Here is a 12,898-nt window from a genome sequence, read left to right on the forward strand (position 1 = left end):
ACGTCTATTCTTCAAAAATGTCGTGAAGTATTGGGGACTACCGCGAAGCATTATAAGTGATAGAGATCCTCGCTTTACGGGAAAATTTTGGAGAGAGCTATTTAAGTTCATAGGATCGGATCTCCACTTTTCAACAAGTTTTCACCCCCAAACTGATGGCCAGACTGAGAGGGTGAATCACTTGCTCGAAATTTACGTAAGGCCCTTTGTGAGCGCCAACCAGCGAGATTGGGCCAAGTTAATAGATGTGGCTCAATTTTCTTATAACTTACAACTAAGCGAGGCTACAGGAAGGAGTCCTTTTGAAATCACTACGGGTCAGCAACCGCTAACACCAAACGAACTAATTAAAAGCTACAAAGGATCCAACCCTCTATATATAAGTTCGCAAAAGGGTAGAATGAAGAACTCGACATAGCGAAGTCTTACTTGAATAAGGCTGCCAAACGAATGAAGAAATGTGCAGATGAAAAAAGGCAACCACGAGAGTTCATTGTAGGAGACGAAGTTATGGTAAAACTACCGCAAAGAATGTTCAAATCTAGCCGACAAGTACATAAAGGCTTGACCAGAAGATACGAGGGGCCTTATAAGATTGTTGAAAAGATCGGAACAAGGTCATACAAACTAGACTTACCATCCAAACTAAAGATTCACCATGTATTCCATGTAAGTCTCCTCAAACAATACAATAGAGACAAGGAAGACCCCTCTAGAAGTGAATCACAACGCGCCCCGGTCGCCAATGTTGTCTCGTATGATAAGGAAGTGGATGAAATTTTAGCCGACAGAGTAATACGAAAAAGAGTATCACCCAACTGGACAGAGTATTACGTGCGATGGAAAGGAGTACCCGACAATGAATCTAGTTGGGAACGTGAACAAGATTTGTGGCAATTCCGAAGCAAAATCGAGGAGTACAAATCGAAGACTTAACGAGGACGTCAAGAACTTAAGTTGGGGAGGGTGTCACAAACGATATTCTAGATTCTTCCGGAGTACTCAAGAAAGTGGGAGAACTTACAAGAAAAGACCCTGGAACGTCCTAGATTTCTCTAGGACATCGAAGAACAATTTAGCACATTTCATGAACCCTTGTAAATACATGAAGCTTTGTAGAATATTCTAGATTAGTCAAGAAGATAGGACTAATGTAGCATTGTCTAGAAACTTCCCTAGAGGGGGAAGGACAAGTATAAATAGGGAGGAGCTCATTTGCTCCAAAACCATTGGAAGTTCTCTTGTATTCTCTCGAGCTCTCTAATAGAAGTTCTCTTTCGTTTGTAGAAACTTCAAAGCCTTTATTCTCTTGCTTACTTAGTCGTTTATACATCCAAAAGAAGTGTTGTAGTCTGACTTAGTCGAAGTTACACTAAGTGGCACACGGTGGTTGTGTTGTCCCGTGACACTAGTCAAAAGATAGAACTTCCACACATATTTTCAAGCAAAGAAGCTCTTAAAATGGTTTTTGGAAAAGAAATGTATTAAGAGAGGTTTTTCAATGCAAGACAACCAAATTTACCAGATTAACCAAATAAAGGTTCGAGTTTTTTTTTTTAGTTTGAGAAAAAAAAAAGTTCTTGAATGACACTAGTCAAAAGATCAAATAATGTGATTGGCCTTTCCAAGTCACAATACATTTTGACACACACATGTTCTTCAATATAGCTACACCCGAAGCATCAACAAGTACAAAAAATATTTTGGTTATTTAAGTAATGTAATTTCCGGCAAAACCGCTTGGAAATCGTGATTTCATTTTTTTTATTTTTTTTGGATACTTTTTGGCTAGGTTTATTCTCCTTAAAATATGAATGTTTACCTTAGGCACTTTCTTTCGATGGTCAAGATTCTCAACATGGAGCCTCACATTAGATGCAATGATCACCCAATGATTGCGCTCAACGTCAACATATGTATATACAACGATATTAAACAAAGTTTTTGAACCTGCTTCTATGGCTTTCATGATCATAAATTCTCTACTTATACGATTCTTGGAATAAAACAAAAAGATATTGACTCAATTCCAACATCTTACTATAATATGCATCCAACCAAAACAAGCACATAAGATTTGTTTAATAATTAATGTCTTTTCCATACTTTAGATACCCACACAGCATATGTTTTTCAGCTACAAATTAACACTCCCATGTACGCCCCTACATTAGCAACACAAAAATTTTAAAATTTTACAATGTAAGTTAATTAGATTATCTAGTGGTAGTTATCGATAAGCACTCTTTTCGCTGATATATTATAAAAATTAAAAATCAATTTTTTTTAATAAAAGTAGAATAAAATAAGATGCAATAATAGACTATTTTGTAATTGATCCGTAAATATATAATGCAACCACTGTGCGCAATGAATGGCACATATTCATATATGTCCCCTTTATCGTTATTAATTATTATTCTCCAAATGATGTCCACATATCTTCAGTTTCTTTGTATAAGCTTTTCAAGCTCTCGAAGGGAATATTTGGCATACAAATATAACATGTAATTTTTTCCACCGAACCATAAAGTAGAATATCCATACATTCATTGATTAATCATTAATTATTATATAATAGTAACTAATTAATTGTAAATAATAAAATAAAATGTTACTGACCTAAAGAGAGAAACCTGAGTTATGTTTGTCGGCCACCACCTCTCCACTGGATCAACCAAATACCTTCTCAACATTCCTACTTATCCATACCCTGAAAAATGTTGGTTTTAAATTATATTAGAAAAAAATTATAAAGATTTCAGATGTTGAAACTTGAAACTTGAAAGCCTTGAATTGTTGTTTACCTTTGTGATTGCATCTGTAAGGGAGGAGGGAGTCATTCCCTCCCAACCTACTGAACCCATTGTCACATCACTTTTTCTCTTTTATTTTTCTTCATTTTTCCGAACCCACAACTCACGGAAACTCTATCTTTTTTAACCCACTCAACTCACTCAATTAAAAAAAAATAAAAAACAATCAAATGAAAAATTTTAATTACCAATAGAGTTATTGGCAGTACCACTCCCGCTTCAACGAATGGGTTGATTGGTTTCAGTAACCCACTTCATCATCTCTCTACTTTCTCTCTCTTATTTTCTCGTGTACCATGTGTTTTAAAACTTGTACGTTAGTTGTTTTGTATTTTTTTTAATTGAGTGGGTTGAATGGGTTCAAAAAGATAGAATTTTCGTGTGTTGTGGGTTGGGAAAGATAAAGAAAAAAAAAAGACAAAAATTGATGCGATAGTGGGTTCGGTGGGTTGGGAGGGAACGACTTCCTCCTCCCTAATGAGGACAAAGGCTAGGTGGCTTGGGCCACAGCCTGGGGCATCAAATTTGTAGGGGCATTATATTTGGTTAGTTACTTATAAATATAGTTATTTTATTTGGGCTTAATGTAATCTGGTTGAAGGTTTTAGCCGATATGGGGCAAGGCGCAAGGCGGCAAAGCAGGGCGTGGGTGAAAATTTGAGCGCGGTAATATAGAAATCAACTGATCCAATCACTAATCAAAACATAATACGAGGAGTCGATGACGATTTTCAAGCAAAACGCAAAAAGGGTAACTCAAAAAAATCAATTTTCACACAACAGCAAAAAAGCGACCATGATTTTGATTGACGATTGAATAACCATCTGTCAATAGTTGTGTTTGCTCTAGAAATAAGAATAAGAATACCAAAATATGCAAATGGAAACAACAAACCGCAATCTAAATGAATATGTGGAAACACAAATGCACAATAACGCTTGTTTTCTCGGTAGTTTTTGAAAATTTTGGTATACAACTGTCTCATTTTATATGTTTTTTTTCCGCTTTATGATTCAGGCAATTTCCAGTTTTAGTTTAATGTTTGATTGTTTTCTGAATTATTGATTCTTGTGATTTTTGAAATGTAATAGATGGTGTTTTCGTATTTTTTATTCTGAAATTCCTTATTTTATATATCGAGAATGCCAAGATTTCAGATGGATTTATGTTCACTTCTTCAACCTTTTGCATCTCTGTCTCATGTCTGTCTCTAAGTATGGTTGCTCACTGCTCAGCCTCTCAAATAGATTTATGGGCTCACCCGTTACTAATTGCTAGCTTGCTATTGGTTTAAAGGTCAACTTGTTTTTGTTTATTGCTTCAGTAATGATTAATGATTAAGCCATTCTAAATCAATTAAATTACTATTAAAGTCGGTATTTAAATTCCCACTGAAATCAATTGAAATTTGTTAGTTGACTTGGAAAAATGATTACAGTTTACTTCTATGTTATTGCTAGTTGAAATAATTTCATCTCATTTGTTCCAGTGTTTTTGTTTGAAGTTCATGAGTCCTTGGATTTGATTGCGAGACTTCTTTGGGTTTTTTTGCTTATTTATTCCATTCAGAGTTAGATACCAAAGATACCGGTCAATGTAAATAATTATTTTTCAAACTTGTAATTTATTTAATCAAACCATGTTAGCAAAGACACCAATCAATGCAAATTGCCAAAGAATAATTTAAAAGTAAATAATTAGCATCGTATAATAGAAACCAATATGTGTTAATAACTTGTGTTTATGTTATAATAGGATTTATAGGATTATGGATAATTTTTATTAGGTTCCTTGCAAATGTAATTTTTTGTTTTCAATTTTCGCATTACTTATATTTTTATTTATTTATTTATTGCTAGATCACTTTGCTTCTAAAGTTTCAACTATTTCCACTATCAATTTGAAACAACGAATCACAACTCGCGAAAAGTTTTTATTCTTCTCTTTTGGTATTGTTTATTAAGATGTATTTGTTAAGTAACAAAGACCAAACATGTTTCCTTGACACAACAAAGTGTTTGGAATATTATTTATGGATGACATTAAACATGTCTAATCCGTTGTTTTTGGTTAAGTTTGCTAGTTTTAGTGTGTATGGATACAATCTTTTAATATAAAAATGTGTTGTGTTTTTGTATTATAGCTTTATAATTTAAACAAATTTGATGTAAATATCGAGACATTATTAACTCTTTTTGCATGGGGCATGAAAAACCTTTGGACCGGCCCTAAATGAGGAGTTTAGCAATTTTGATTTCATCAGCAGTACCTAGTAGTTTTAGATATAAGTGGTGATGAATCTTGGATGCAGTATCAGATAGAATCCCAATTATGGCTCCTGAGACACTTTGAATGTTGATTATCCTTCCATCACCTTTCCCAAGAATCTTGTTAAACTAAGAATTGAAAGAAAGGAGAATTAGAATGAGTCGTATAAGATTGGTGTATGTATAAAAGGAAAATGAAGGATGATTACTTACTTCTTTTTCACGAAACCTAAATTGTATCTTCTTCACTGCTTCTGGAGTATCGACTGCGGAATTTCTGCATAGTTTCTTGGTGGACCTGAATAACAGAGACAATGATTTAGTCGACAAATTTTATTGATGCATTAATCAAACCACATAGGAAACTCAAACACTGTCTATAATAAGCTTTCATAATAGTAATGGCTCCAATTGAGTAGGCATCACCCCAACCCTAATCACCTAAATCGAACCGTAGCACAAACCAACTTCTCCCATCAACGGCAAAAAACAAAATCATTTAACATATTATTTAAAGCAAAGTTTAACAAAATGAATCTGCAATTTTCGAAGTTGGATTCATGATCCAACGAACATGAATCTCCTCTTGAGAATATAAGATATATAAAAAGTCGGATGAAAAGAAATTTGGGAGAAATCAATCATCTGTACAAAGATATAGAGAAAGAGAGCGGGCGCAAAACCTCATTGGTTGACAATGGCGGTGTTGATGCTGACCGAAAAGATGGTGAGGCGGTGGAAGCAAACAGTGATGAGTGAAGAAAAACGACGTACGCATGTCAGGGCAGATAACCGAATGTGTAATGTGGGGATCTGCTTTATATGTGGTTGAAATGGATTGCTGAACTCGCACAGCATACCAATGGTTGATTCCGGTCCAGTGGAGGCATCAAGAAGAATGAAGATCAAGAAGCCGTTGGAAGCCACCGATCAGAGGTAGAGAAGCTATGGCGTTGGGAACAATCTAGAAAGAAAGAGATAAAAGACTAACCAGAAGCAAAGGTAAAGTAAGTGAGCGGTGGTGGAAGGATCGGGAAGTAGAGGCCCTAACCCTTGTCAGATTGCTAGTACGTTTTGACAAAGAATATACAATACATCAAAAAATGACCCCTTACAAAAATCAAGTCGAAATTGCACCTATATTGATAAACATGGGACCATTTCTACAAACCTCTTAGAAACTTTAGTGTTCCTAAGAGGTAGGGATGAAAGTGGGTCCAAACCCGGAAAACCTAGAACCTGTTAACGAGATTTTATAGAACCGGAAACCGGACTGGTATATAGGAACCGGTTCCGAGTAAAGTGGGTCTAGAACCGGAAAACCCGGAAATATCAAAGTGGGTAGGTTGGAACCGGATAAAGTGGGTTTATAACCGGAAAACCCGAAAAAATCGGAATTTTTTGGTAATTACTTACTACCTAGTGGGTTGAATTTTGAAAATTTTCAAATTAATATACTGACTTTGGGGGACTGTAACTCATTGAATATGAAACCAAAATTAACAAAATTATAGTCTAAAATATACTCTGAAAAAAACCGCATGTCAATCCGACTTTAAACGAATGAGATATGCATATGTTAACATTTTCACATAATAGAAATTACAAAAACAAATAGGTGAAAAGTTAAAAATTTTCAGTTTTGATATCCCGACTTCGGAGAACTATAAATAATTGAATGTTAAACCAAAAATGACAAAATTATAGTCTAAACTCATGTACAAACTGTAACTAAATGTTGGAAAAAACCACATGTTAATCCGACTTCAAACGAATTAGATATGCATGTTTTAAAACTTTCACCGAATACAAAAAAACTGAAAAACAAAAAACTTCCAGCTTTGATATCTTGACTTTGGAGGACTGTAGGTCAATGAATATAAAACTAAAAATGACAATTTTATAGTCTAAAATCATGTACAAACTCTAAACTACATGTTGGAAAAAACCACATGTCAATCGGAGTTGAAACGAATAAGATATGCAAGCCCTAAAAGTGGTTTCGGTTCCAAACACGAGTTCCGGTTTTTAGACCCGATTTACCCGGACCCGATTGATTCAAACCTGGATTACCCGGAACCCGGATAAAATCAATTTTTAAACCCGGAACCGGAACCTGTTCTAACGATTCCGGTTCCGGTCCGATTTTACGGTTCTAAATCTCATCCCTACTAAGAGGTGGATAACTTTAATATATATATATATATATATATATATATATATATATATATATATATATATATATATATATATATATATATATATATATCAATTAATAAAATGGAATCAGAGACCCAAGTAATGAATGATGATTCTGTGTTTAAAAAAATATCATTGGTTTTTTTAGAATAATCCAATTTCATCGTAACATACTAATCTGTCATTTTTATAATTATTTTTGTTAATAAAAAATAATATAATATTGAGATACTTATATATAAGAAAAAGCTGTGTATCTAACCCTGTGTTACACTTAGTAATTTGTAACTGAGGTTTATTATATGTAAATAATTGTAGTGTAGAAAAACAAAAAGGGGTAATTTGAAACTTTTATGTAAATGAAAGGCATGTAAACAAAAGTTCAAAAAAGAAGAAGTACGTATGCATATGATCTAGAAAATGACGTGCTTTTATTGCCTTTACAGTCCCAGAAGTTGCTGACAGAGATCCAAAAAAGTTATTACATTATTTGTAAAATAAAATAGTGCGAAGCTTCCTTTCCCACGGCATTGACGACCTTGTCGTCTTCGTCCTCTGTGAACTCCTGGACGATCTATAAATACCCTCTCAGTACTTTGAATCTTCACACGTCCTCTTTAAACCCTCTTATTTTCCAATTTACTAGATCCAAAACCGATAAACTCGGCACAGTCAAATCATCATCTACTTCACAGAAATGGCAAAGGTACACATTTGTTCAATTCTGTTTTGTTTTTTCGAATAAGTTAAACTCAATTTGTGTAATTGATTGGTTTTGCAGCAAAAGATTGTGGTGAAGGTCACAATGAACAACGAAAAGAAAATCCGTAAGGCTCTGAAAATCGCAGTTAGTCTCTCTGGTAAGATCATGTTTCGAGATTTTCCTCTTCCCAATTTTCACTTAATTCTGGTTTTCCAGAAAAATCGCTTAATTTCAATTTCATAACGTAAATGTTAACCTCAATTTGAATTGTTGGTTTTATACCTGATTATTGTTAACCTCAATTGGAATTGATTGAATTACTCGACTAAATCATGATCTGAAAATTGATGAACAGGTGTTGAATCAGCATCTTTCGTTGGATTAGATAAAACCCAAATCGCTGTGACTGGGAACATGTCGACTCAGTTAAACTGGCGAACTTGCTAAGGAAAGGTGTTGGATACACAGAGCTAGTGAGTGTTGTGTTAACCTTGGGCCTATTAGACACACACACACACTTGCACACAGCAGATTAGGCAAAGCAAAATACAGAGGAAGTTTTGGTTACACACAACTGATGTGTATTATTCTCTGAAGACTTGAATACAAAAGGAAATTATCACACGCCTTATAGACACTACAAGGAACGTGGATCAACAAGCTAGTACACTGAAAATAACTTCTAAACAGTTTTGACTAAGGAAATAACTAAACAGAGAATAAAGAAAAACATAAAATAATAAAAGTGGACCAGGTCTTCTAATGCTTTGAGGTGTTGTACGTTCAATACTCCCCCTCAACACCTGCTTCCACCATTCCAATCTCATCACATAGTTCAATCAATCTAGCTCCAGGAAGACCGTTGGTGAGACAATCTGCAAGCTGTTATGTGGTTCTAACATACCTCAAATCCAGTTCTTCTTGAAGCACCTTTTTTTCGAATAAAATGATAGTGGATTTCAATATGTTTGGTCCTTGCATGAAATGTGGGATTTTCAACAAGCTTAATTGATGAGAGATTGTCACAATATAGTGGTATGCTGTAATCAACTTCTTGATTAAGATTCTCCAACAATTGCACCAACCAAACACACTCCTGAGCTGCCATGGCTGCAGCACAGTATTCCGCTTCAGTTGTTGAAAGTGACACGGTTGGTTGTCTTTTACTAACCTAAGATATAGGATTGGATCCCAACATGAAAACGTATCCGGTAGTGGACCTTCGAGTATCAACATCTCCTGCATAATCAGCATCACAATAACCTTGTAATCTGCAGCTTGTATCTTTCTTGAACATGACACCATAACTCATTGTATATTTGATATATCTCAGCACCCTTCGAGCAGCCTCCAGATGAGGCTTTCTTGGTTTCTGCATAAAACGGCTAAGAACACCCACAGTAAGAGCTAAATCTGGCCTGGTTAAGGTTAAGTAGATTAAACTACCAACTATCTTCCTGTACATTGTTGGATCTTCCAGCTCTCTTCCAACATCCAAGCTCAACTTGACATTTGTATCTATTGGAGTCACAGTGGGTTTACAGTTCAACATTCCAAATTTCTTGAGTAAATCAAAGGAGTACTTCTTTTGATGTAGAACAATGCCAGTGCTTTCATAACTCAACTCCAGACCAAGAAAGTGACTTAGTTTGCCCAGACCCTTCATATGAAAACGGATACAAAGATTCTCTTTCAGTTGTGAAATCATCTCAGTGTGATCACCTGTGATGATAAGATCATCCACATACACTAGCACAACTGCCATCTTGCTGTTCTTCCTTTTCACAAACAAACTTGCATCAGCTGAGGTTATAACAAAGCCATTGTACTCAAGAAATTCAGCTATTTTTCCAAACCATGCTCTAGGCGACTGTTTTAAACCATAAAGTGCTTTCTTGAGCTTACATACATGATTAGGATTTGTACCACTTACAAAACCTAATGGTTGATCCATGTATATAACTCGATCTAACTCCCCATAAAGAAATGCGTTGCTGACATCCATTTGCCACAAGTTCCACTTCTTGCTTGATGTCAAAGCCAATATAACTCGCATAGTGGTTAGCTTAGCCACTGGACTGAAGGTATCTTCATAATCCAACCCATATTCCTGTGAGAAACCTCGTGCTACCAACCTTGCTTTCAGTCGCTCTACTGATCCATCAGCCTTTCGTTTCACTTTGTACACCCACTTACATGAAATGGGTTTCACATCACTAGGTTTTGGGGTTAACTCCCATGTTTGGTTTCTCATGAGTGCATCGTATTCTTGATTCATAGCTAAGATCCATCCTTCCATAACACTTGCTTGTTCAAAATTTTCAGGCTCAACTGTTTCATCTTCAACGATTGCTGCATTTGCATACTTAGGATTAGGTCTATTTAAACGAGTAGACCTATGCAAGCTTGAGGGTTCTGTTGCTTGTTCATCTGCATTTGTGGACTGAAAAACTCCACTTTGCCATGGTTGTTGCCTAGTTGTTGGTGGTTCATCATCTACTACCACAGTCTGAACATCACCTAATATTAAATTAATATTAGATGATTCAAGTTCTCCCTTGAGTACATTAGTATCTGGTAGAGTCTCATGGTTGACTGACCACCATGATGACCTTTCATCAAAAACAACATTTCGTGACACATAGCACCTTCCAATTTCTGGCTCACAGCAACGCCACCCCTTTCTTTCTTTGTCATAGCCTATGAAAATACAGCGAACATCTTTCTTCTCCATTTTACTGCGTAGGTGGTTAGGAACAAACACATAAAACACACAACCAAACACATGGAAGTAACTTACATTAGGCTTCTTGTTCCATAATCTTTCATATGGTGACACATACTTTAGACCCTGCTGAGGAATTCTGTTAATTACATATGCAGCAGTTTGCATTGCCTCAGCCCAAAAACGACCTGGTATGTTTTTATCATGCATCATGCTTCTAGAAACTTCACCCAGGTGCCTATTTTTTCTTTCGGACACCCCATTTTGTTGGGGTGTATTTGCACAAGTCAGTTGACGTTTGATTTTGTGCTTCTTCAAATAATCAGCAAAATCAGATGTGAGATATTTGTCACCATTATCAGATCGTAAGCACATAATGCTATGTTTCAAGTCTCTTTCTGCTTCACCCTTGAAATCTTTGAATTTATGGAACACCTCTGACTTTTCTTTCATAAAATACACCCAAACATATCTAGAGTAATCATCAATAAATGTTACCATGTACTTCAAACCTTTTTTGGATGGCTGCTTTACTGGTCCAAAAACATCTGAATGTGTGAGTTCCAAAGGCTGTTTTGCTTGAAAGTTAGACTTCTCAAACGGTTGCTAATGAGCTTTACCATATTGGCACCCGACACAAACAATTTCTTTGCTTACTTCTAACTGTGGCAGTCCAGCAACTAACTTCTTCTTCATCATCAAATCTAGTTTGTCATAACTTACATGACTTAGTCGCATATGCCACAATAATGAAGTTTGGTTCTTCTTGGTCTTTTCTACATAGGCAGTTTCAGCTGACATAACATAAATGGATTCGGATCGATGTCCATTCAACACAGGTATAGACTTAGTTTCAAATTTGTCATATACCTTAACATCATTGGGTCCAAAGACAACATAATGACCTGCAGAGGCGAGCTGTGTAACAAAAAGTAGATTCTTTTTCATTCCTGGTACATGATACACTCCTGGTAACATTAACTCCTTCTTGATGTCTTCAGGTGAGAAGACTACATCCCCAATATGAGCTATAGGAAGCTTAGAATTATCAGCAATGACCACCACTCTACTCCCTTCATATTTGACTGGATCTTGTAATCTTTTCTTTTCTCCTGTCATGTGATTAGAACATCCCGAGTCAACGATCTATTCATCCATTTTATTTCGTTCACCTTCAGTAGTTGTTGTGTATGCTTTGGCTTCATCTACCTGGGCTATTAGAGCTTCTGCATCCTAGGCATCTTCTTCTTGAGTAGCCGCTGCATTTCCTTCTTCATTAGACCTTGCGGGACAGTTTCTGGCTATATGACCCTTCTCTCCACAATTATAGCACTTGAAAGAAGACCGTTTGTGGTGATAACGCCCCTTATGCTTATCTCTTTTATCATGATCACGATTCTTGCTTCTAGAGTCAGACCCTTTATTCTTATCTTCATTACGTTTGACATTTTGACTTGAACCTCCCTTATAATTGTTTCGACTTCTATCAGCATACAGTGCTTCTTCTGTGGTCTTCTCAACACCTCCCCCTAATTGGTTGGCTAGGGTTTCTTGAGCAGTCAACAAGTTTTCAAACTCTACTAAGGACGGTTGAGTCGGCCACCCTTGGATCGCTGCCACAAAACTCCTGAATTCAGGTTTTAAGCCATGAATGATGATTCTTTTCATCCGAGATTCACCAATCGGAGCTTCAGGATCTAATTCTCCAATTTCCCTGCATGTAGTTTTCACCTTATGAAAATATTGAGAAATTGATAAATCCTTTTGTGATACAGACAAAAGATCATTCTTAAGCATTTGGAGTTTTGTGTCGTTTTTCTTAGAAAACAAACTAAGCAAAGTTTCCCAGGCTTCATTCGGTGTTGCAGCGTCCTTTATGTGCTCTAGAACTTCTTCTTCTACTGTTGTCTTCAACACAAATAGAGCTTTGCCTGCCTTGATCTTCCACTTACGTAGAACACCATTGTTGTCTTCAGCCTCAAGTTGTTTCATCTCTAATCCCTTCACAACTTCCCACAGATCTTGACCTTGCATGTAGGACATTATGCAAGTAGACCATGTGTTGTAATTGTGATGATTAAGTTTCTTCACACCACCGGCCACCTGTAATTCCGCCATGAACCTGGAAGCTCTGATACCAGATTGTTAACCTTGGGCCTATTAGACACACACACACACACTTGCACA

General features: G+C 36.1%; 1 long non-coding RNA gene across 1 annotated transcript; it reads left to right on the forward strand.

Annotated features, from left to right (window-relative positions):
• Positions 1 to 7,832: 7,832 nt before the first annotated feature.
• LOC122194921 (uncharacterized) lies at positions 7,833 to 8,610 on the forward strand. Its single transcript, XR_006184733.2, has 3 exons — positions 7,833 to 7,989; positions 8,065 to 8,143; positions 8,342 to 8,610. It is a non-coding gene; the product is annotated as an uncharacterized LOC122194921 (long non-coding RNA).
• The last annotated feature ends 4,288 nt before the right edge of the window (positions 8,611 to 12,898 follow it).

Source organism: Lactuca sativa, chromosome 7, assembly GCF_002870075.4.
Source record: "Lactuca sativa cultivar Salinas chromosome 7, Lsat_Salinas_v11, whole genome shotgun sequence".
In the NCBI taxonomy this organism is placed as follows: domain Eukaryota; kingdom Viridiplantae; phylum Streptophyta; class Magnoliopsida; order Asterales; family Asteraceae; genus Lactuca; species Lactuca sativa.